This window comes from Physeter macrocephalus, chromosome 16, assembly GCF_002837175.3.
Source record: "Physeter macrocephalus isolate SW-GA chromosome 16, ASM283717v5, whole genome shotgun sequence".
Lineage (NCBI taxonomy): Eukaryota > Metazoa > Chordata > Mammalia > Artiodactyla > Physeteridae > Physeter > Physeter macrocephalus.
The window spans coordinates 65,986,007-66,010,561 of NC_041229.1; the positions used below are offsets into that span (position 1 = coordinate 65,986,007).

The following is a 24,555-nucleotide window of genomic DNA, read 5'->3' on the forward strand; positions in this document are numbered from 1 at the left end:
AGGCCTCGCCAGAAAGGCAAAAGGGATGCTCCGAGAGGCCAAGGGGAGTTCTGCTTGCATCTCAGAAGAAATGCCAGACAGGACAGCCACTTTTGTGAGCTCCTACTTTACCCCTGAACTGTCTAGGCCTCATTCATAATCAGAAAATGTCAGAGAAAATCCCCATGCAGAGAACCCAAAGAATTATTCAAAGCCACCTTCATCTAGCGTAATTTACACCATAACTATAGGGGCTTCCGATAGCACCTTAAATGAAGGGAACTGATTACTGGCTCAGACAGGCCCTCTGGGAGGACCAACCAGCACCCCCTCAGCTGGGGAAGCCCAGACGCTTCTCCATAGGGTCCCAGGGCAGCCTGAGCCACCCAGGCAGCTGCAACTGTTCCTGTGGTACTGATGGCCTGATGGCGACTTCTCCACCATAACCACTGTTATAGAAGGCCCAAGATCAGCTGACTCAAGAGTCCACCATCAAGAACACTTTCTTGAGGTCCTAGAAAAGGCAAGAACCAGAGAACAGGGACATAGGTGGTTGAAAAGTGGGGAAAACCCTAAAGCCACCATCAGCCACCCCCAGGAGAGATGGCTGCTCAACCTCCTGACCTGAGAAGGGAGGTTCCAGGACTCTTTTGTTACAAGAGTCCTCCTTCTGAGGTGCTCCCCTCCTCATTCCAAAGAATAGTCAGCAGATCAGACACACATCATCCCTGCCCTGCAAACTCTATGCCCACTGCTGCACCCTCAAGAGAGGGCTGCCCATCTCTGAAGCTTCACAGTTGACCTACGTCCCTACCACTCTTTCAACACAACTTCCAGTGGCCAGTCAGGGCATCTGGATGAAGACAGAGATGGAGCCAGGCTGGAGGGTCCTCCCATCAGAGGGGAGTAGGGGATGAGAGTCTCTGCTGATTTTTTGCAGTTGTTTTTGACCCACGGCCCCAGCTCATGGCACAGAGAAGAGGCATATCCACGGAAACACACAGTCCACTGCCAGGCTCAAAAAGCAAACGGAAGACCTCCCAATTGGTCCATGCCACACGCTAAGCTCCTCAGAGTGGCTGCAGGAAAGCTCAGAGCTGCTAGGATCCTGATACAAGCCACCGGGGCTGCATTCTTTTCGGGATGTTGAAAAACAAAAACCAAACAGACAGCCCACTGCACCCATGGAATTCAGGTCTCTAACAGTCTCAGAGTGACAGCTCCTCTACTGAAAAGGACACTTGGCCACTGGCACACAGCTAGCAGTGTACCATCTGCACCTCGCGTCTGGGAATCCTAGAGCACGCATTTGCCACGCGGACAGCACGGGTTAGACTCACTTCCTTCCAAATCTATGTTCTGCAGCCTCCCCACACTCACGCTGAAATATCGACAGAGCTGTCAAATCCTAAACTTCTTTTCCTCATCTTCAGATTAGGCAGATGAGATAAGAGTAAGAGACAATGCTCAGTGCCATCCACCAAGAGTTCAAACAAAAGTCCTCCTTTATAAACTGCTTACCAAGAGAGTAGCAATTTATGTGTACTTTCTTACACAAGCCCTGTCATTATGTACACAAGGTAAATTCCATCTGAGTGAAGGTCCACGAGCACTGCTTCTGGAGCCAGGAGTCCTGCCTTCTGTACTCAGTTTTACCACCAGCATATTCTATGAACCTGAGAAAGTCATTTCACTTTCTTGTGAATAACAATCATCAGAATAGGTACACGACTCCCTCCATATATAGTGTCGCCTTTAATGCAACAACCCTGTAAGGCAGGTCTTATTACCACCCCCATTTCACAGATAAGGAAACTGAGGCTTATGGAAGTTAAGTAGCTGGCCCCAAGTACAGAAGAAGCTGGAGGTCTTCAAAGCCAAAAAGTCTGGTTTCAAACCTGACAGTATTAACTACCTTAAACACTGCCTGCCTGGGAAAGTTAGTGGGTGAGCCAGGATGCATGGCTGTAAGCAAGAGCAACAGCACTGGCTGATTCAAGCAGAAAAGGAATTAATAAAAGGACATCGGGCGACTCACGGAATTGCCAGGAGAGCTAGAAGACCAGGTTCTCGGTAATGCCAGCAAGTACATCACCCCAAGTCTTGCTTCAGTAGAGGACCACCCGCCAGCACTGCCCACACTGCTGACACTTGGTGCTGCTACCCACACTGCAGCCTCCAAGGTCCTGAGAACTTGAAGCTCCTGGCACTCCAGCCATTGCTAGCCAGCCACCAGCTCTTGACTCAAAGCCTGGGAAGGCACATCTTATTGATGTAAGCCAAGCCATGGGCCTGGGCCTAGATCAAGGGAGGCCAGGAAATCACCTCTCTTGTAGGACGCTGCCCTGATTGGTCTCTGTTCCCACCAAGACTCAAAAGTAGGGAATTCCTCAAACATACGAAGTGAGCTCAGAAGCTGGGTAGTCCAAAATGACAAATGTCCAACATACGAGGAAACTGGACAATGAATTCCGTAAGGTTCTTTTCAGTAGCTTGGGTCCATTTAATTTGACGAGCACATTGCAGAGGAGTGTATTATAATTCCCATTTATTAGCCCATCATCTGTATAAAAATATTAAACATTGTTATTAATTGCCTTTGCCTTGCAGTGCCTCTTCCATCCTATGGGAGAATACTTCTCCACTGACACTGGGTTTGAGCAGTAACTGGCTTTGACCAACGGAATATGATATAAACTCTGCCCTAGCAGAAGCTCTGGGAGCCATCGCATGGAAGACTCTTGCTTTTTTTTCCTCTTCCAGGAAAATGGCATGTCCCAAATGGAGGTTGTTCCTCCAGCCTTATGCCTCAGAATGGGAAGAAGTTAGCAGAGCCCTATAGCCACCACAGTTGACCCATGCAGCCTCCAACATTTAATAAGAGCAAGAAATAAATGTTACTTGTTATAAGTCATTGATTGGGGTGGGGGGTTGTTTGCTATAACAAAACGGTCTGATACATGTATACTGCAAATAATCCACACCATTGCCTACTAAACAAAGGGAATACACAAATAAATAGGGCCCAGTCCCTGCCTTCATGGCACTTCTCTGTGACACGCTCAAGTCATAGCTGGCACCGAGAGTGGAAATGTTTCAAAGGAGGCATAAACACAATCCCTAGGGAGCACTAGGAAAGGAGACAGAGATTCTGCCTGGGGCTTCCAAGAAGGCTTCCTAAGGGATGTGAAACTTGAACTGGATCTTGAAGGTTAAGGCCAATGTTAGCAGAGGAGAGAGGAGGGAATTCCATGCAAGTAGGAAAATTCAGAGATACAAGAAAAAATATATATGTATGCAAGAATAAATTCTGGTGTTGCCGGAGTATAGGCAGTTGAGGAGGAGGAGTGGTGGGAAAAACAGCCAACTAGAGAAGCAGATTTCAAATGCCCTAGAATGCCATGCCAACGGGTTTCAACCTCATACTCAAGACAACAGGGATGATCAAAAGTTTGCAGCAGATCTATATTTTAGAAATATCACCCTAGAATTGGCAGAGTGGAGGATGAGTGAGAAGCAGAGAACACAGTGAATAAGAAGACTGTTAGATCAAAACCAGTTCCTGAACTGGAACAGTGATGATGAGAACAAAAATGTTCACAAAGCATTTCAGAGTTCATCAGTAAGACTTGGTTGGATGAGAGGTGAGGCAGGAAAGATGGAGAGATGGCACAGAATGTGATGGCATGGATTTAATCACTGAATGGAGGGTGGAGTTATTCATGGATATGGGAGAAGCAGAGAAAGAGGAGCAGGCATGGGAAAAGCTGATGATTTGGCATTGAACACAGCACATGTGAGCTGTCTCTGGGACAAACCCATGGAGGTATCGGGTTGGTAGCTGGAAGAGATGGAAGAAATTCCCACCTGCTTGGAGTCGGGGAAGGGTTTGGAAAAAGCTCCAGAGATAGCGTTGACATTTGCATTAAGGCCACTAGGTGTTCACTAAACCAACAGATTGTTGGAAGAGGGGAAGAGAATAGCATTCCAGGGCTAGGACTAAGGATGGAACCACTAGACTAAGGATAGAAGAAGAATCATCTGCTTCTGCTTCCACTATGGCTTTTCTCTGCATAAAGAAAAAGAAAACCTAGCACAGAGCCTGTATTTCACTCTCTGAGGCATTTTCAGATCAAATGTCCCTTACTGGTCTGCTGCTGGGCTGGCGGGGGGCAGGGGTTTCTTGCTATGCCTGCAGATAATTTGTTTGCCTTGCAAATCTCTAGTCTGATGCAGTCAAGTCATTCCAGGATGAAAAAGGGACAATAATTATTATTCTTATGTGGTTCTGCAATTAACAGATTTTTCCTAAGTAAATGTCCACATGAGTTTCATTCAATGGAACTGTAAACAGAAGCCCACAAGCAGTGCCACCACTACCGCAGTTTACCAGTGAGAGGTACCAGGCCATGAGCAATGAAATATTTAAACTCCTTATGTATATATATATATATAAATATAAAAATATATATATATACACACACATATATACATATATATACATATATATATATATAGTACTACACGATCCATAGTTGGTTGAATCTGTGGATGTAACAGAACCACAGATAGAAGGGATATCTATAAATTACAGGTCGATTAACCTGTTGTTCAAGGGTCAACTATACTCTGTGTTTGGGGAAAGGTACAGAACAGGGCGGCTAAGGCACACAGTACTTAGGTAGAATTGCCTAAAAATAAATCTGGGAAGCTTAGCCAAGGCCAAATTGTGAAGGGACTCAAATTTCACGCTCAAGCATTTGGGCCTCTGACTCCAGGGACTGGACAAGTAACAAAGGAGGAAAGTGAGCAGGTGTGAGACAATAAGGAGTGGTGAGGACGGTGGCAAACTGGAAGGTACACACCCTTCAGTATGTAAAAGTATTCAATTTTTTTTTCTTTTTTGGTTAAGTGTGAGCTGAATTTGGCTCTTAGAACATCAGCTTACAAACACTAATAGTAAGAAGCTGATAAGATGATTAACGAGGGAATGATGTGGTTGGATCTCTTATTTTAGAGAGCTCCTCTGGCAACAGTGTGGATGACAGACCCTGTGGGACAAGACTGAGGGCAAGAAAACCACTGGGGAAGAAGATGCAGGAAAGCAGCAAGTGACGATGCCAGGTAGGGCCCGGGTGACAGCAGTGGGGGGAAAAAAGTAATGGATCTGAGAAGGAAACATTAAGGAGAAAGAAACTGGCAGGACTTGAAAGCAATCAGGATGTAGGGGAGGAACAGTATGGGGGTTTCAAATATAATACCCAGGTTTGTGGTACAGACCACAGGGCAAAGATTTTTGTTAAACCCAGGGGGTAAGGGAGAAGAAGATAATGAGAGTTATTTTAGACAAGCTGATGGGCAAAGCTTTGACATTTCTGCTACCAAGCGAGGCCCACAGGGCTGATATGGGTCTTGGTCAAGACGCCTTGCTATCTCCATGGCTGAGTAGCTGATGGGCCCACCCAAGATGTGCTCTTCAGCTACTGCAGAGGACAACCTCTGCTGTATTACAGGGGTGACCAAAAACTCCTGGAGGTCCTAAGACTGGTGCCTATCCCCATGCTGTGCCAGGACACCCACTGATGCATGAGGTCACCAGATACTAGGTGTGATGGTAAATTTTGTGGGGCCATGACTGGGCCATAGAGTGTCCAGATATTTGGTCAAACATTATTCTGGGTGTGTCTGTGAGAGTGTTTCTGGATGAGATTAATATGGAATTTGGCAAACTGAGTAAAGCGGATTGTCCTCTTCTATGTGGGTGGGCCTCATGCAATCCATTGAAGGCCTGAATAGAACAAAAAAGCTGACTCTCCACTATTTATAGGAAACTCCTCCTGCATTACTGTTTGAGCTGGGATATCAGTCTTTTCTTGCTTTTAGACTGGGACTGAAACATTGGCTCTTCTTGGGACAGGAGCCTGCTGGCTTTGGTACTGGAACTACACCAGCAGCTCTCCAGCTTGCTGACCATAGATTTAGGGATTTCTCAGCCTCCATAATCATGTGAGCCAATTCCTTATAATAAATCTCTTTATTACACACACACACACACACACACATATCCTGTGGTGGTTCTGGTTTTCTGAGTGATAAACCATATCAAAAAGGAGCAGGCCAGAACCCTGGCCCCTTGTCATCAGAGCTGGCTGGGCCAGCATGGGCTGCATGGAGAGTTACCTGAGTCTGAATGGGTCTAGTTCTCTCATGTAGGTTGGCCAGGAGAATATAAAACAAAGACGGAGATGGGAGCTCCCCATTTACTGAGCACCTATTGTATGCTAGTCACACTGTTGGTGGCTTTTCATAGATAATTTATTTAAGCCTCACAGCAGGCCTAAGAGTTGGGCTCAAATATCCTCACTTTGTAGGCAGAGAAACAAGGTTCAGGGCTTTAGCCAGTCACACAGCTGGCCTAGATGCAAATATGATTCCATCTTACTAAAGAGCTGTATTCTCAGCACCCTCTACACTGCCTCCCTAGCAAAGTGCCTCCTCTAGGGATGGAAGAACAGCCAGGAGTGGAGAGAGGATGAATTTGACCATAGCATGCAAACTCCAGCTTGCATAGTCTAGTCCCAAAGTCCACAGGTGCCAGCCCTTCAGGGGACGAGATTGGCCAGGTATGGGCTCGTGGAGGGGTGCGATTTGATGTGTGGGACATGCATCCCACCCAGGCACTAATGAGTCATGCCAGCCTGGGATTCCCGGGGGAACTTGCAGCTCTGGAAGGAGTTCAGCCCCGCCCTCTCTCTTTGTATCTCTGTGATCCAGGGGGTCCTGGCACCAGGATGTGGTGCCTCCTGTCCCAGAACTGGCTGGGTACCCATGGCACAGAGTCACCAGCTCTGTCTCCACTCTGTGCTGAGCAAATCAATCTAACTTATCCAGAAGGGGATTAAGCTGGGTGCTACAGAGGCAGTCAGCCATCTCCTCTAACAGGTTTACCTGTTCTGACCAAACACCAACTGCACGTGTCTGCCAGCGTGTGTATGTATGAGAGACTGTTTATAGGTGTGTGCTTGTGTTTGAGTGTGTATGCCTGTGTAGCTCTCCTTGGTTTTCACACTCAGTATGGAATTTTCTACAGAAATATGCCTGCATCTTCCAGAAGGTCCTCTGAGTCCAGTCCCTGGCACTGCAGGTCTCTTGGGCAGGGCAGCTGGGAGACGGCTCCAGTACCACAGATCTACTTAAATCCCACATGAGCAGCTTTTCCTGGAGCCCAGGCCTTCCTCATTTGTCAGGAACTCCCCCCTCCTCCCGGGGGCAGACTCATTCACATGCAAAGCCCCTCACAGAAAGGCCAGGCCAGCCAGAGAGGAACTTTACAGAGTCCAAGCTCGCTCTGCCCCCACGCACCACAGGCCAATAAATCGAAGACAAGGTGCTGAGGCAAGGGATACGACTTTATTTGGAAAGCCGGCAGACTGAGAAGATGGCAGACTAGTCTCAAAATAACCATCTTATCGGGGTTTGCATGCCAGTTTCTTTTATAGCACAGAGAAGGGGAGGAAATGAGGAAGTAAAGTAAAAAGGCCATAAGTTTTGCAAATATCCCCTGGAATGGCCAGCCTCGGGGAGGGGATGGGTTAATTTCTTCTGCCTTGCAGCCATCCACAGGTGGACAGGGTCTGGATGTTTCCCTGATCAAAGGCATTTTGGTTTAACATTCAGGCAGGGGGCAGGGTTCCCCGAGGCAGGCCATTATGTATAGACAGTATCCTTTTAGTGAACAAAAGCAACGGGAAGCAAAGGTTAAAGTAAAAGAAACAGATCCAACATGTAGTCAGATTTGGCTCTTCCTTGTTACAGGAGAAGCCTGGAGAGGGCAAATTCCAGCCCTAAAATGGGCAGGCTGGGAACTAGCTCCCTGCCATCTTAACATCTGCTCAACAACTTAAGGCAATTTTTAAATGAAGTGGACAAAGCCCTCCCTCCGCAGGTAACAGGAAGATAGACCCTTTCTCTCAGCTGCTGCTGCCGGGTCGGCCCTATTTCTGCCACCAGGAGATGCCTTCAAGGTGTAGACTCAGCAATATCAGGGCAATAGTAACTGAACCCAAAACCAAATAGCACTCTGAACAGACATACTCAATGTGCAAGTGGGCAAGACAGGCCCATAAGCTTTGCTATCTGGGGTGCCTTTTGCAGTTTACCCTTCTGGAAGCCAACCTGCTCAAAAAATTTGTGCTGCAGGCATCTTATTGAGGAAAAGGAGTGGCAGACCACTGACCATTTAGTTGTGGAGCTCTCACAGGCCGCACGGAGCTAGGATTTGAGACAGAGGTCCAGACCACCGTTCTCTGCTGCCCACCACCTGGACTAAATCACCTGTGGGGTCCTTCAGAGTTCACAACCCAAGGCCACACTGGTCAGTTGTGCCAGCCTGCAGAGAGCACACACGCTCCTGTCAATCAACACTGCAAACAACACTGCAATCAACATTGCATCACCCAGCATTGCTGGGTGCTGACTGCAAGCTCAGCCTAGAGCCGCCAACTCCCAGTTCCTGGGAAAGCCCTGATGAGATGAAGCAGTGTTGGAGGGGGCAGAGCCGGGGATGTGAAGCCGAGGGGCAGGAGCCTAAGAGTGCCTCTGGGGCCTCGAGGAGGTGAGGGTGTGGCCAAGTCACTCACGGAGGACGGCACATGATGCCCATGTCGACTCCGGGCTGGGCACGCTCTGAGGACGTGACTCCAGCCAGCTGCAGCCCTTGCCCGGGGCCATCGCTGTACCTCTCACACCTGCTGAACACAGGCACTGGGGCAGAAAGAGAAAACACTACACATAGATTTATCTCAAATATGTACAAACCCACTGCTGCCTTCAGCAAAGACTAGGGAGGCTGGAAGCCAATCGTGGTTTCTGATAAACAGCTGAGGCATTACAGTGTATGGGCTTTGAGAAAATCCTGCAGAAAGCCCCATCCAGAGGCCTCTCAGAGCCCTTCCCAGCAGCATGTGGGAGGGGCTTGGGAATCAGCCAGCTGCACCATGCCTGCCCAGCCCCCCTCCTGCCCCCTCACCCCTCCTGCCCTGCAGGGAGAAGCTCTGGCTGGCCTATGCGTGCCTGTACAGGAGCATCCACCCCGCATGCATATCCCTGCTGCGTACTTTCAAGTGTCCACTCTCGCTCTTCCCTGCCAGGCTCTGTTCCCTGGAGGGAGGCTCCTGCCTATAGCATCACCCAGCCTCCCTTGGTAGGGCTCAGCCAATGGGAGGCATAGCAGAAGATCAGAGCATAAGAGGAGAATGGTGGGGGGACACATCTCTGGCAGTAGCCATGTCCTTCTGTGACTATCGCTCCTGCCAGGCTGCCTCACTTCCAAGACTCAGGCTCTTTCCTACCTTGGTAACACTATTTCTTCCCTTGTTCCATCAGCCCTAGGTGTGGCAGAGCTTCCTCGCATTGTGAGTTTCTGGACACCTCACCATTCTTGAACTTTAACTCCATCCTTACCTCTTCGTTAAGGCCTCTTTATGTGAAACAATGGGGTAAGTCCTGATTTGTGCCAGTTCCCTTCGGATAGGTATGAATGTACATGTCTATATGATGCACGTGTGTGTGTGAGTGTGGGTGCAGGCAGGCTATATACACGTTCAGCCCTGTGCGTGCATCCCAGCACACGCACATGACTCAGCTTTTCCCTGAACTTCCAAGGCTGACAGAAGGAAACCATCTGTGGGCGTCCATCTCTGTATCCCAGAATTCCCTGTACCTACTCCCATCCTGATGCCGTTTTGAAATGTTTAGTCTAGGTCTCTGCCTGACCCTACTCGATGGTAAACCCCTTGAGCGCAAGGAAAGAAGGGGGAGTGGGAGACAATAGGAAGGAGGAAGGGAGACGAAAGGAGAGAGGAACAGAAGAAAAAGCTGACTGTCATTCATTGAATACCTGCTATGGAGCCGTTTCTCTATTCTAAAGACCATGTAGATTATCAGTCTCATTTTACAAGTGGGAAGCCAGGGCTCAAAGGTCAGGGCTAACAATTCCAAAACCACACAGCTAACGAGCAGTGGAGAATCATTCAACCGTAGGTGAGTGCAGGCCCTGCCCCATCCCAGGCCACCATGCTGTTTTGTCATCCCCCCACCAGGACCATAGTTACAGCCAAAAAGTAGGTGCTCAAACAATGCCTGTAAAACTGAACTGAATCTGAGAAGGAAATCCAATGGTAAGCTTAAGTCCAAAGAGAAAGCTCACAGTCCTGGAGAGGGCCAAACTGCCCAAGGCCTGAGCTCAGGTCCTCTTGAACAACACACAGATGGTGTCGGTGGCTGCAGTCCTACAGAGAACACCAGGGCTTCCCTGAAGCTGCTTCGAGGCTGGTCCTTAGTCAAAGGCAGGGTGTTGCTAAGTTGCCTGACAAGGGCTTTCTGATGGTCAGATACCTGGTTGAGAGTCAGAGCATCAGGAGAATTGAGCTGCTAACACATCGCTCAGCCTACCCTCTCAGCAAGGCTGGGGTGGGAACTCAACGGCAGATAATTTGCAGACAGTCTATGTCACTGATAGAAACTGAAATGCCACGTAACTAAGTAGACAGCAATGAGGATGTTTAATAATTATAATATAATTATAATATAATAATAATAATAATGATAACTAGACGTCCTTTGAAGGTCAGATGGCTCAAAGCTGGGGAACTATTCAGGGGCCAGAGTGGGGCCTGGGCACACCTGCTCCATCACAGTGACCAGATGTCATCCTGGTCCCTTGTCTACCCCTGCTACTCCCCAGCCATTAGTTAATTTCTAGGCCTCTAACAATCTTGCAGTTGTCTGGCCTCAGAAGTACCTGCCTGTCTTGCCGAAACTAGCAAGAGCTGCGGCTGAGCTGCCCGCAGGAAGAAGCTCCAACTTCACAGCAACCCTAAAGTGTGATATATAGCGAAGAGAGGAAAACCTGAGGCTAGGCCAATTTGCCAGCAGTCACACAGCTGGCAAGTGACGGAACGGGATTCAAACCCAGGTCTGCCCTGTTCCAAATCCTCCCATCTTTGCCACACCCAATGATGCCAATGCCCTCCAACCCCATTCAAATGCCACAGTGCTCCTTATCCCCAAAGTAGAAGCGTGCAGGTCTCCCTAAGGAGCCACTGGGAGCGAGGTGACAGTGGCTCAGAGACAGACACGAAACACCTCCAGATCGGCAGAGCCGGGCCCCACGGAACTGAGTCAGGGCTCACTGTGCACACCCTGATCTCTCCACGATGCCGGCTCTCCACAACAGCTATTTATAAACCTCATTTGTACAAACAGGACAGCATATTCTGGCTTTTTTCCTCCACTTTAAATAACTAAGTTATGGATGACGGAAACAGAATGGAAATGTTATCCAGTCCCAGGTTTGCCCTGGCGCACGTCTACATATCCGATAGCTTCTCCTGCTGCCACCTCTAATAGACTTCTCCCCTCTCTGCCTCATTATCTCCTGCTCTCCTTTGTGCTCCTAAACAAAGGCAAGGTGGGCGCACAGCCAGGGCTTGCTTACCCCCGACCTGGCAGGGAGCAGGAAGGGACCAGCCATGCTCCCAGGCCCCTCAGGAAATGACAGTACAAAGACCTAACGTGGATTGAGCCCTTACTAGATGCCAGCACTGTACGTTGTCTCATTCAATCCTCATCATTCCCCGTGCTATGACCCCTATTTTATAGATAAGGAAACAGGCTTAGAGAGGTCAAGCAGCTTGCCCAAGGTCACACAGCTTTAAAGTGATGAAGCCAAGGGTTTCCCTGGTGGCGCAGTGGTTGGGAGTCCGCCTGCCGATGCAGGGGACACGGGTTCGTGCCCCGGTCCGGGAAGATCCCACAGCCACGGCCGCTGAGCCTGCGCGTCCGGAGCCTGTGCTCCGCGACGGGAGAGGCCACAACAGTGAGAGGCCCGCGTACCGCAAAAAAATAAAAAAATAAAAAAATAAAGTGATGAAGCCAAGACTCAAACTGAGGCAACCTGACCCTGGCATCCAGGCCTTTGACTAGAGCCAGTTGGTTCAGGCCCCTGGCCACAGCTAGTCAGCCCTAACAAACTCCAGTGGTGATCCCTAACACCAAGGTAATGGCTCCCAAGGGAGGCCAATATTCAAAGAGGCAGAGGATGACCATGGGATCTCCCAGGGCCCTCTGCAAGCCAAATCCGGAGGCACTGAGCCCGTGGCAGGTGTAACATGAAAGGAGAGCTCTGACCAGCCATTTGGTCTCACCCTTACCCTTAGTAATGGCTTTCAATCATTCATTTAGTCTGTCATTCAACAAACATTTGCGGAATATCTACTCCATGCCAGACCCGGTGCTGGGTGCTGCTGATGCAAAGGTGAAGATGACACAGTGTTGTCCTCAAGATGCTCAGCCAGTCAGGAAGACAGATGAGAACGTGGTGGCCGAGTCAAAGGCACCCACACGCCCAATGAGGTGCAGAACTATCCCTGCCCAAGACGTGCGATTGCCATCCTACCGCCATTCCGCATGACTTGAAAACTTCCATCTCTTCCCCAATCCATCTTCTCTTCCCCTGGCATTTCCCTTGTTTCCATTAGTAGACAAATAGAACCTGTGCAATCCTTGCCGGCTTCTTGATGAGTTCTCCATGCTGTGCTTACAAATGCAACTGCAGACAAATTGCTCCTGCCACCCGTCCAGGGAGATACGCTGGTGGCCTTTAAATGTTTGATTCTGTTGATGCTTCTTAGGCAGCAGGGTCACATAATGAGTCTGCCCGAATCTTCTTCAGTGTGGGAGGAAAACAGCTCAATGCAGTGGAGACAACATGGGGGTGGGGAGCCAGCAGGCCTGGTTCGGGTCCTGCCTTTGCCATTGTCTTCTGAGTGATCCCAGGCAAGGCTGTTAACTTCTCTGAACCTCCATTTCCTTATCTTTTTTTTTTTTTTTTTTTGCGGTACGCGGGCCTCTCCCGTTGCGGAGGACGCGCAGGCCCAGCGGCCGTGGCTCACGGGCCCAGCCGCTCCGCGGCACGTGGGATCTTCCCGGACCGGGGCACGAACCCGCGTCCCCTGCATCGGCAGGAGGATTCTCAACCACAGCGCCACCAGGGAAGCCCTCCTTATCTTTAAATAGAGGAGATTGGATGAGGCACTCCACCAGGTCCCTTCCAAAGTCCCAGGGAGCACCGCTGTGGCTCTCAGCCCACAGCCCGGTGCTTTCTATAGAACACAAAAGAATGTGTGAAGAATTCTGTTGGTGAGGCAGACCCTGGCCCCACCAGCTGGAGACTTGGGCACGCTGGTACCTGGATAAAAGCATGAGATTCTGAGCAGGCAGACCTGGGCATTCCTGGTTCTGCCACAGAGCAGCTCTGGAACACTAGGCAAGTCAGTGAACTTAAAGGAGCCTCAGTTTACTCATCGGTAATATGATGACAACAATACTTTCTTCGTTGGGTTGATGTGAAAAATTCATTTGAAATAACGTGATTGTTGGCATATGGCAAAGCTCTGGGTGCAGTCTCCTGAGTCATTTTTTTCTGTGCTGCCTCTGTTGTCCTACGGGGCCAAGTTCCGATGTCCTAGGGCTGACCCCTTGTTCCCCTGGGCTCCAATTTCCAGGGCTGGGCCCTGACCTGGTGCCACTCCTCAGGAGGCAGACCCCTGCTCTGCCCCAGCCGGATGGCTAGGCCCAGCTGCCATTGGCCGGACCTTCTGAGCTCCCACAGAAGGTCCTGCTAGGTCCGCCTGACCAACCGGTATGCAGTAACCTCCTCCTTGGAAGTGCGGGTACTGCCTACTGGCAGATGTGTTCCAGACCTCTTCTGCCACCTCGGTGACCCAGGCCCACCCAACCTGACCCGTGAGTGCATTTCCTGCCCGGCCCACTTCTTCACTCTGTTTCTACCCTGGGGACCATGTACCATGCTGGGCTCTGCCCTGCTCCCTGCTCACTCAGAAACATGCGTTTCTGCCCATTCCCTCACTTCCTGCAACTGCTTCTGGAGTGTCCAGAAGAGTCACATGAAATCACCAGGAGGGCCTTTACCATGTGGAGCATAGTCCCTCCCCAAGGAGCTCCAAGCCCCTCACCCATATCCTGTCCAAACACATACACAGTAACTCATGGGTTGGTCCAAGCAAGCTGGTCTTTCAATCTCCATTCCCGCTCCAACTATTCTGGACTATTCTTTGAAGGAGTCTGTACAGGGAAAGACCTGAATTATCAAGACTTTGGGCTAGATTGGGCCCATGGAAAAGACCACCCAGCAATAAGAATAAGAAAAGGTTTCATTTATGGAGTTCCAGGCACTTTATATATATTACCTTGTTGAACTTGACCCAGCAACTCAGTGACACAGGTACTGCTCTCACCTTTATTTTACAGAAGACAATCAGACCAGTTAGCAAAGTTCCCAAGATCATAACACTACTAGGTACCAGGCCAGGCTGTCCAGCCAGGTCTGCCCCAAGGCCCAGTGCTAAGCCACGTTGCTGTCCCACCTCCCAAGGGAGGCAAGGCAGGCTAACCTGGCAGGGTGGGGAGAAGAGGAAGGGGAGCAGAGCTTCCCTTCCTCTGTCTTGCATCATCACTCAAGACCTGATTGGACACTGCTGTTCTGGTCTCTGCTAATTCCTGCCTTCCCTACATCAGGTTCTTCCTCTATAGCTCTTTTGTCGAGAAAACCAGCCAAGACCTTCAGCAACTCTAAACCTTGGAAAGGAAGATTGAGACAAAGGGAAAAGTCCCCCGGTCCCTGCATGCCACTTAGATAGATCACAGCTAGAGAGATTCTCCAAAGACAAGGCTTTACAGAGTTTGCAAATGGGGTTCAGCAAAACGATGTTTTGCTTCATACATGGTGGTCACACACAGGGCTTCTTTCACCACCACTGTGGCTTGTTCAATTCCTTCAAGGCAGAACTGTGTGTCAGGCAAGAACAGGGCTTGGCTAAAGCCAGTCAGCATTATTACCTAAACTTCTTTACTTTCCTGGAATGCATGCAATGCCCACGCTCCCTGGATCTCCCAGGCCGTCTCATGCAGTTACATTTCACTCTCTACAGTAAAAGCTCGCTATGGGTCAGGCATTGTTGTAAGTGCTTCACCAATATTAACTCAGCCAATCCTTCTAACGACTCTGGGGGATAGGTGCTACTATTAGTCCTATTCCAAAAATAAGGAAACTGAGGATGGAGAGGTTGTAGAACTTGCCCAAGGTCACACAGCTAGTAAGGGGCAGAGCTGTGATTCAAACCCAGACAGTCCAGTGCCACAGTCTGTATGTTTAACCACTGTGCTACCCCAGTCTGCATTTGCTAGGGATCGTTCCATATACAAACAAAGGCAGATCTATCATTATACATTTATAACACTTTTAAAATGGATTGCCAAGTCAGGAAAAAAAAAATCCCTTCTCTAACCATGTTTCTTAGGAGAGAGTTTAGAAATTGTGGTCACTCAGAGACAGGTGATCACGTTTGTAAGGGGAAAACATTTTGTAGGTCTGCATGGTGTCTAGACAGAAAGCTGAGGAGAAAGGATTTGTCCATGTGCATCTCCAGGGCTGCCCAGGGAAGAGAAGCATGATTTGAGGTGACAGCTCCTAGTGATTAGTCAGAAATAGCCCAGCCGCAGAGGAGAGCCAGCCACGAGGCTGGCCAGGCCTGGAAGAAAGAGCTTTTAAAGCAATGCTGCCCAAAACCTAGTCCTTGGACTTCCCGCAACAGGGTCACTTGAGGATTTTGTTACAAACACAGATTCAAAACCTTACCTCAGACCCATGAATGGGAATCTCTGGGGAGGGAGGGAGGAAGGAATGGGAGGGGTTATAACCCCCAACCCTGAATCTATGACAAGACCCCCCCGGGGATTCTGATGACAGGGAAGTTTGGAATCCTCTGATGTAAAACCTGACAGTCTTTATTTGCCGTAAGTGTCTGTGCCTCATGCATCCTTGGGAAATACAACTCGGCCATCAGAATAAACCATGCCCTACAGCCCAGCCCCAGATACACGGCAGAGTATGATCTGATACTGATATACTATATTAACATCAATCATGAGCGCTACTGATTATTAGCATTTACTGCATGCCAGACACTGCTGGTGCTTTCCCAATCTCATTGGCGTTCATTCTCATCACAACCCTGTGCTGTAGTTGTGGTCAACCTTGATTTGCTGATGATGAAATTAAGGCTTAGAGAGTCTGGGTGGCTAGCTCAGGGCTACACAAAAAGCAAGCATCGGAGATGGAATTCAAACCGTTCTGTCACTTTGTTCTGGCTCTGAGCACAAGGTCAGTGCTGCAAGCAGGCCACCCTCTGCCATCATCCCCAGGGCCACACTGGGGCTGGGAAGGCCACCGGGTGAGGAAGCTGCTCTTCCAGATGCACATCCATTGCAGCCGATCCCCCAGGGGCATCTGTCCCCCTATTCTGAGACCAGCCAACGTGCTGGGCCAATACCAGCTCCATTAGGCCCGAGTCTGCAGGATGGGAGAGGCCAGGGTGTCATCACCTGAGGCAAACACTTTGATGCTGGAAAAAAAACAAGCCTGAGGCCCCAGAGCCTGAGGGGCTCCTCTGGGGACCTCACACAGCTTGCCTTCTGCTTATGGAATGGTGTCTGCTGACCTGAGGGGGAATCCTCACTTCAGGAAGGCTGCTCACCCTTTCCGCAAATCTATAAATGGTGACAATGGCCACGGCCTCGCTGGGTGTCTGGGAGGATTAAAGTTGACACCATATGGAAAAGGTGCTCTCCCGGCCCCCGGTCTACACACTGTAGGTGCTCAGACCTCCCCCGCTTTCTCCTCCTGTTGCCTTCTTTAATTTCTTGGTATCATCCCCATCTGGACAGCGCTGCCAGATCTCCTACCCCAGCCCTCAGGACAGAAATTCCAAGAACCTGGGGGCTCCTTTGCTGGCAGGGGTACCCCACATCCGCCCACCCTCCCACCGTCAGAGCTCTGGAGGCCCTCAGCCTTCCTGTTTACTCAGCCCAGGATGTAGGCTTCCCAGCGGCAGGGCCGTAACTGTCTTGCTCTGTGCTCTTTCCCTGGGCTAGAAGAGTGCCCGGCAGGGAGCAGGTGCTCAGTTCATGCTGAATGAATGAATTCAATCATCTGACCAAAGGGAACTGTGCATCGGCTCTGCGCAGGGCCCAGTGCTGATAACAAACCCATCTCCCTCTTCTTCTCCCTTCACTTCTGTCCTGGGGAAAAACCTCCCCGAGAGATGCTCAGACCACGGCCTCCTGGAACTTGCCATGTAGGCCCAGAGTTGGAGCTAAACCCAGAGGCCTCTCCTGAGGAGGAAGCAAGTCTCCATCTCTTGGTCTGGCCACCCCTCCAGAGAGCTGTCCTGACACATTCTTACAGCTCACATCCTCCTGCAGGAAAATCCACTTTCAAGACAGGAAGAGACACAGTTCTGAGCCAGAGAAGCCTCACGCTCACCTCTCAGAAGGCCCCAGGAGGACCCAGCTCCAACAGTGGAAAACACCAAGCAGTCGTGAGGTTGGATTGCTAGGAGCACAGAGGGAAGCTGTCCACAGGGGAGCCTGAGAAGGGTTCCAGGCCCCCTGGCTCCCCACCAATGAACTAATGGATCCATCTCAACTACTTCGGTTTCTTTACTGATCATTAAAGACTCTCCTCAAAAGCTGGAAGAAGAAAAATTTCACGCCAAGCTGGTGGGTAATCCCCATGTTGGTGCGACGTGCTAGCTCGGAAGTGTTTTCTGCTGCTGTCGTGGTTCATCCGCTAAACTGCATTGTTGCTGGGTCCCAGAACACGGGCATAGGCAAGAACGGGCACCTGCCCTGGCCCCGGTTCAGGAAAGAATACAGGTATTTCCAAAGAATGACCACAACCTCTTCAGTAGAAGGTATACAGAATTTGGTGATTATGGGCAGGAAAACCTGCTCTCCATTCCAGAGAAGAGTCGACCTTTAAAGGACACAATTAATATAGTTCTCAGTAGAGAACTCAAGGAACCTCCACAGGGAGCTCATTTTCTTGCCAAAAGTCTGGACGATGCCTTAAAACTTATTGAGCAACCAGAATTAACAAACAAAGTGGACATGGTTTGGATAGTGGGACGCAGTTCTGTTTATAAGGAAGCCATGAGCAGGCCAGGCCGTCATAGACTATTTGTGACAAGGATCATGCAGGAATTTGAAAGTGACACATTTTTTCCAGAAATTGACTTGGAAAAATACAAACTTCTCCCAGATATCCAGGTGTTCCTTCTGATGTCCAGGAGGAGAAAGGCATTAAGTACAAATTTGAAGTCTATGAAAAGAACAATTAATGTGAAAGTGTTTTCTGATCTATTTCAAGCCTCCTCCTGCCCCCCCAAAATTATGTATTTTTTGTTGTAGAGACGTTTGTTGACTTTAGATCTATGGATAATTATTTCTAAGCAAAGTACTTTTATTCCCCATTAATCTTAACTAGACTGTATCGGATACCATTTGTGAAACATTTCTTTGCTGTAACTGCCTGAATGCCCATCAAGAGTCAAGAATAGGTGATCAGCACCTGCCTAGGGTAGAACATCTACCAAGACAGCCCAAAGTGGGAGAGTCCCCTGGTAGCATGAGCTGAAACCAGAGCCTATAGAGCTAGGAGCTAGGCAGATGGGTCCAAAGGTCAGAAATGGATTATAAAACAGAAGAGCTAGCATTCAGTTATTAAAATTAGATCAAAAGAGGGACTGTGAATTACTTTTATATCACACTTCTTAAAAAAATTCTGTTCACTCAGACCAGGAGTCAATAAGTTGAAAACTCCAGGATATTCCACAGGGATAGTAAAGAGACAGGTACGAGACTACCTTTTTGGTGGTTAAAGGAGAAGGTCTGAGACCTTAAAAAACTTTGTTTCTCATCTTCAGTGAGATTGCATGGGGATGTTACAATGATAGAACAAGAACTGGCTGCTCTTTACAAAAAAGAATAATCTAATATCAAGCATAATGGCTAAAATTAAAACTTCAAAGAGGTAATAAATTGAGAATGAATATTGCTAGAAACCAAAATTAGTAAACTAGAAACTAAACTTCACAGAATTAAATAATGAAAATTAAAACATGTTTTACCCATCACGTTAGTGAAGATTTAGATTAAGTATCCAAAAAAAAGAAAAATAGCATTTTCTGCCTTACAAATTGGTACAACTTTTTAGAGTGTTAAGTTAGCAATATCAATTAAAATTCAAAATATTCTGGGTTTGGACCCAGAACTTCCACTTCTAGAAATTAATCCTGAACAAAGAAATGGACCCAAGAGTATTCGTTGCAACTTTTTTTTTTCAAACTTGGAAACAGCCCAAATGTTGATTAATAAGAAATACCAACCAATATATATGTCTATAAAATGTAACATCTACAGCAGCTAAAAAGAATGAAGTACTGACAGAAAAACGCCCAAAACTGCTAAGTAAAAGAAGCAAATTGTGTATAATACTTAAAATGTTTAATAAATATTCATGTGTGGGAAAAAGCATACTGCAAACTGTTAAAAAAAAAAAAAGAAAAGAAAGATAATCTATGTCTGGATCTTAGGGAGCAAAACAGAACAGAACAAAACCAGAGCATCAAAGTGTTAACAGGTGCTGCCAAAAGAGGGGTCGGAAATAAAGAAGACGGCGTCTCAGGCTACCAAGGAAGTCGATGGTGGACCAGAATTTTCTTTACACAAACGTGATGTATGACTTTGAGACACAGCACCTGGTAGAGACGAGGGGCACCTCTATTCCCAGTACCAACCCCAGGGAGGGTAGAAGAGGGCACTGGGCCAGGGACCAGAAAGCCATGGTGGCACTGCAGCCCAGCCCTTCCCAAGCTGGGCAACCTTGGATGAGGGGCTTAACCTCTCTGGGTCTCTGTTTCCTTCTCTGAAAACTGAAGGAGTTGGACTAGATTATCCTAAACGCGTTTTGTGGTGCCATAAACTCTTCTTCACTTGCATGTAAACATTTTAGACAGAGATAGTCAGTTCTGTCATCTTCTCCAGCGCTGAGACCGTGTCCTTGTAACCTTGGCAAAGGGCCCTGGAAGGTGCGTGATAATTGTTTCTCTGCCTCGTTGCTATGGAAACTTTCAACTCTTGCATCCCTGGTGCTAGGACAATAACCTGCCTGGAACTCCTGGGTGGTTTAGGTTTGTTTTGTCCACATGCATTGTAGGCACACTGAAGTCTTCCCAGAGCTGAAGGTGGTGGCTTGCTGATATGAGTCACTGACGTTCCCCCTTTAATTACCAAGTTTCACTAGAAAGCTTGGGATCGTGACAATCGCATTAGCACTGCTGATGCTGCACCGAGGGGCTCCCACAATGAGCGCAACCCTAGGCCCTGAAAACTGATCCCTGATCTGCCTTCTGCAGGCTTCCCTTGGCTTGCTCTGAGACTTTGGGGTGACCCTTTATTACTTTCCTGCCACCTCTAATGAGACATACACTTCAAAAAGTTGCCCTCAACAAGCACTGAAAGATACAGCAGCACCTCTGTGTGACTCCCTCTGATCATGAAAACACATCAACTCAGCAGACACGTGTGTCAGAAAGCAGGTCTTCTAGTGCCCAAACAGAAACGTGTAATCGGCAGAAAGGCTGCTGATGGCGGTGCTGTATACTCAAATTCTGTTTTGTCAGAGAGGGAAAACGGGTTAGAAAATCCTCCCCGTCTATAGTAACCCTATAAAGTGCATCAGATTTGCTCCAAGGTTTGTGCAATGTTACAACTCTCTTTTCAATAGTGGTAGTGAATTTGGAAACCAGAAATGTGATCATTGAGGCATGCCGCTCGTCTCCTGATGAAACAGAGCAAGCAACAGGCTTCCCGGCTTTGCTCACATCCAGTCCTGAGACCGCAGCGTTCCCCACTGGCTGAGATTAATGGGGTGACGCTGTGGCTGCCAACATTTCTCACTGTCACACCCTGCACCTACAAGCTCTTTCATCCTCCCTCCCCAAACAGGGCAACCTGCCACCGCCTGAATAATTGCCTGCATTTCCACGCATGCTTCACACGCAGAATCAACCCCAACTCCTCTATCTCTCTCACCTTCCCATACCTGATTGGTCACCAAGGCTTCCTCAAACTCCACCTCTATTTCCTCCACTACTGTGCTAGTTCCCACACACGGCCGCCTTTCTCACCTGCACTCATCCAGTCATCTCCCAGTTGGACTCCTTGCCTTCAGCCTTACCCTCTCTCCAAGCCATCCTCCACCAGAGTGGTCTTTCTAAACCGCAGATCTCATCAAGCCACGCTACTTACTGTTCTTCCGTGGCTCTCCAAGGCTTGCACCATCAAGTCGTAATCCATTAGCCCGACATATAAGGCCCTTCCTGCACTGGCCCCACCCCCAGGCCACCACTGTGGGAACAGTTCTGCATCTAGCCCAATCCCCCTCCTCTTAAAACCTTCCCTCACCCTTCTACCCTACCGGATAGAGCAAGTCATAGCCACCTCTGTGCTGCCATAGCAACCTGGGCTTCCTCCCCTCAGCTCTCCTACTTCTACGACATCTGCATGTTTCTTTAGATATCTGTCTCCCCTCCAGACCATGAGCTCTTTGTGGGCAGGGACCCCAACTTAGTCACTCTTGCAAAGAGCTCGGTGCTGGCACACACTTAACAATTTTTCAATGAATGAATGAATGAATACATGAATGAAGAACTTGCCATATGCTACTTGCTTTTCACATGCAAGTATAACTTTTCACATGTAGAATAACTCTTTCCACACCCCAGTTACAGAAAGCAAACAAGCCAAGCTCAAAGAGGAAGAACCTGGGTATCGAGAAGAGAATGTGGAGTGAAGAGGTTTGGGTTCAAATCCTACCTCTACCATTTTCTAGTGTGACTTGGGTTCAAATCCTACCTCTACCATTTTCTAGTGTGACTTCAGTCAACTTTCTTCACTTCTCTGAGCATCCGGAGGAAGAATAAATAATCTGACCTTCCTCATAGGTTGTTGTAAGCATTAAATGTTACATAAAGTATGGGGGAAGGGTCTGGTGCAAGGCAAGTGCTCAATCAATGTTAGTTACTATTATTAGGGAGGCACCGGCTTCCCAGGTATTTCTGCCATTTAGAGAACAATGAGCTCTGCCCGAATGGCTGCCATGCCTTAGATGTTTCTAGAGCCTCCATTTCAGGAAGTTATTAATTCCAGCCTTGCTGATCTATGACAAGTGTGGGTCCTCAGGGGCAGAACCCAAGGAAGGGTCTCAGGGAAAATGGCATCTCTGGCATAGGTGTCCACCATCGGAGCTTCATCCCGTCTCCTAATTGGGCCACCTCAGCCCCCAGTCCTGTGCCCATTCCCCTGGCTGGCTGAAATGACAGGGGCTTGGTGCAGGGTAAAGGGGGCTCAGTGGGGACTCTGGGAACCCTGCAGTCAGGAGTTTGTCATGCCTTCAATTTCTGGGTGGGGATGTCCCTTCTCTGCTACGGTCTTAGTCTGTTCAAGCTGCTAGATCAAAATACCTGCGTGGCTTAGAAACAACAGAAAGTTGTTTCTGACAGTTATGGAGACAGGAAGTCCAAGATCAAGATGCCAGCATGGCTGTGTTTTGGTGAGGGCCCTCTTCCTGGTTCATAGCCGGCACCTTCTCTCTGTGTCCACACCAGATGGAAGGGGCTGGGGATCTCTCTGGAGCCTCTTTCATAAGGGCAGTAATCCCATTCCCAAGGGCTCCACCCCATAACCTAGTCTCCTCCCAAAGGCCTCACCTACTAATACCATCATCTGGGGGGTTAGGATTTCAACCTAATGAATCTTGGCGGGGGACGGGGGGGGGGACTCAAAACATTCAGACCATAGCAGCTACCCTGTCCCCGTCGTCTGCACCATCTCTGCACAGGGTGGTCACTCACAAGTGTTGCTGGAGCCTTTTTCACCCTGGGGGAATGGGGTGAGGCAGGCCAGGGGTGTGGGGAAGGGCCTGGCTTTAGCATTCAGCACACCAGCCCCGAGGCTCAGCTTCGCCCCAGCCACCCACTGACCTGCACAAATTCCATCTCTCCCGAAGTCCCAGGCTTGTTCATCTGTAAAGTGAAGGGCCCTGGGTTAGATCACTGTCTCCTGCATCCTGTGGCTCAGGGACATGACCTGGGCTTCAACTGTGTTGCAGGGTTGGGGGGGGGGGGGACGGGAAAGGGTGCAGCATTGTTTCCCATTTCCTTCCCCCTACCTCCCATGCTGGTGCTTTGGGCTCTGGTGGCTTCCGGAAACACCCATTCTTCTTCAGACAGGAAAAGCCTTTTCTAAATCATTTTTCCTCTCTCTAGGTCCAAGCCAAGAAACCTGGAACAATAAAAAGCCAGCCCAGTCTTCTGTCATGACTGTCTGCAAACCTAATAAAAATGGATGCCTTGGGCTCTGGAATGGGGAACACGAGTCCTCCTCATCAGCCCGGAAGGTCCTCAGGCTTCAGTATCCCCTCCAAAGAAAAGAAGCAGATGGCCAGTGGGCCCAACCAGGACACCAAGACCCCGTGGATGTGGGTGGCCCAGCCTCCTCTGGCTCTCAATTGTCAGTCTCAGAGAAACCAGGCACATTGTAATGGAAATGGAGGGGACCCAAACTTCAGTACATGTGGGGAGGGGGTGACTGTGTTCTGTGTGCCAGGAGTGCTGGGTCCTGCTGATTTATTTACAGAGACATACCTTCCCTATTATTAATAATGAAACACTTGGATATCTACAGAGGTCTTGCTCTGTGTCAGGCACTACACTAAGTGCTCTGGCTGCATCAAGTCATAAAGTCATTTGGTTATTCAAACAAAAACTTAGTGAGCACTCAGCATGTGCCTGAAGCTGTGCTAGGCACTGGGGCACAATGTGAAGCCATGGTTCCCTCACTCAGGGAGCTAACAGTCTAGGGTGATGGCTCTCAAACTTATGTGTGCATCCAATGAGAATCACCTGGTGTGTAACTCTGGGCCACACCCCCAAACAGGAATCTTCACTTTTCTCAAGCACCTTATCTCTAATTCACACTTTGCGAAACACTGGTCTGGTACTATGGGAGAAATCTATTACCATGCTCATGTTACAGATGAAGAAACTGAGGTTCAGAGAGGCTGAGTAACTTGCACTACATCACACAGCTCATAAGGGGGAAACCTGAATAGGGACACTGCTCTACCTGATTTCAGAGCCAATGTTCTTAATTACTACTCTACCCTGCCTTCCCAAACCTTACCCAAAGAATTATAGCCTTATTAAATCATTTCACTGCTGGGTAATCCTTATGACTACCTAACCAGATGAGGTAGAAAGTGTTACTAACATTCCCATTTTACAAAGATAAAAATGGGGCTCAGAGGTAGAGCAACTTGCTCAAGGTCACATGACTAGCAGGCCCCAGAGCCAAGCTTCAAAGTCAGGTCTGTCCCACTGCAAGGCTTATGCTCTTTCCGAGACTAAACTTTTTTTTTTTTTTAACATCTTTATTGGAGTATAACTGTTTTACAATAGTGTGTTAGTTTCTGCTTTACAACAAAGTGAATCAGTTATCATATACATATGTTCCCATATTTCTTCCCTCTTGCGTCACCCTCCCTCCCACCCCCCCTCTCCCCCCCCCCCCAGTGGTCACAACGCACCCCGCTGA

The 24,555-nt window shown here is 48.8% G+C and overlaps 1 protein-coding gene and 1 pseudogene across 1 annotated transcript in view; one reads left to right on the forward strand and one right to left on the reverse strand.

Annotated features, from left to right (window-relative positions):
- The window catches only part of GALNT18 (polypeptide N-acetylgalactosaminyltransferase 18), a 346,196-nt gene that overhangs the window by 231,509 nt on the left and 90,132 nt on the right, over positions 1–24,555 (reverse strand). The gene's annotated exons all lie outside the window — the stretch shown is intronic.
- LOC112063594 (dihydrofolate reductase-like) lies at positions 17,633–18,239 on the forward strand (annotated as a pseudogene).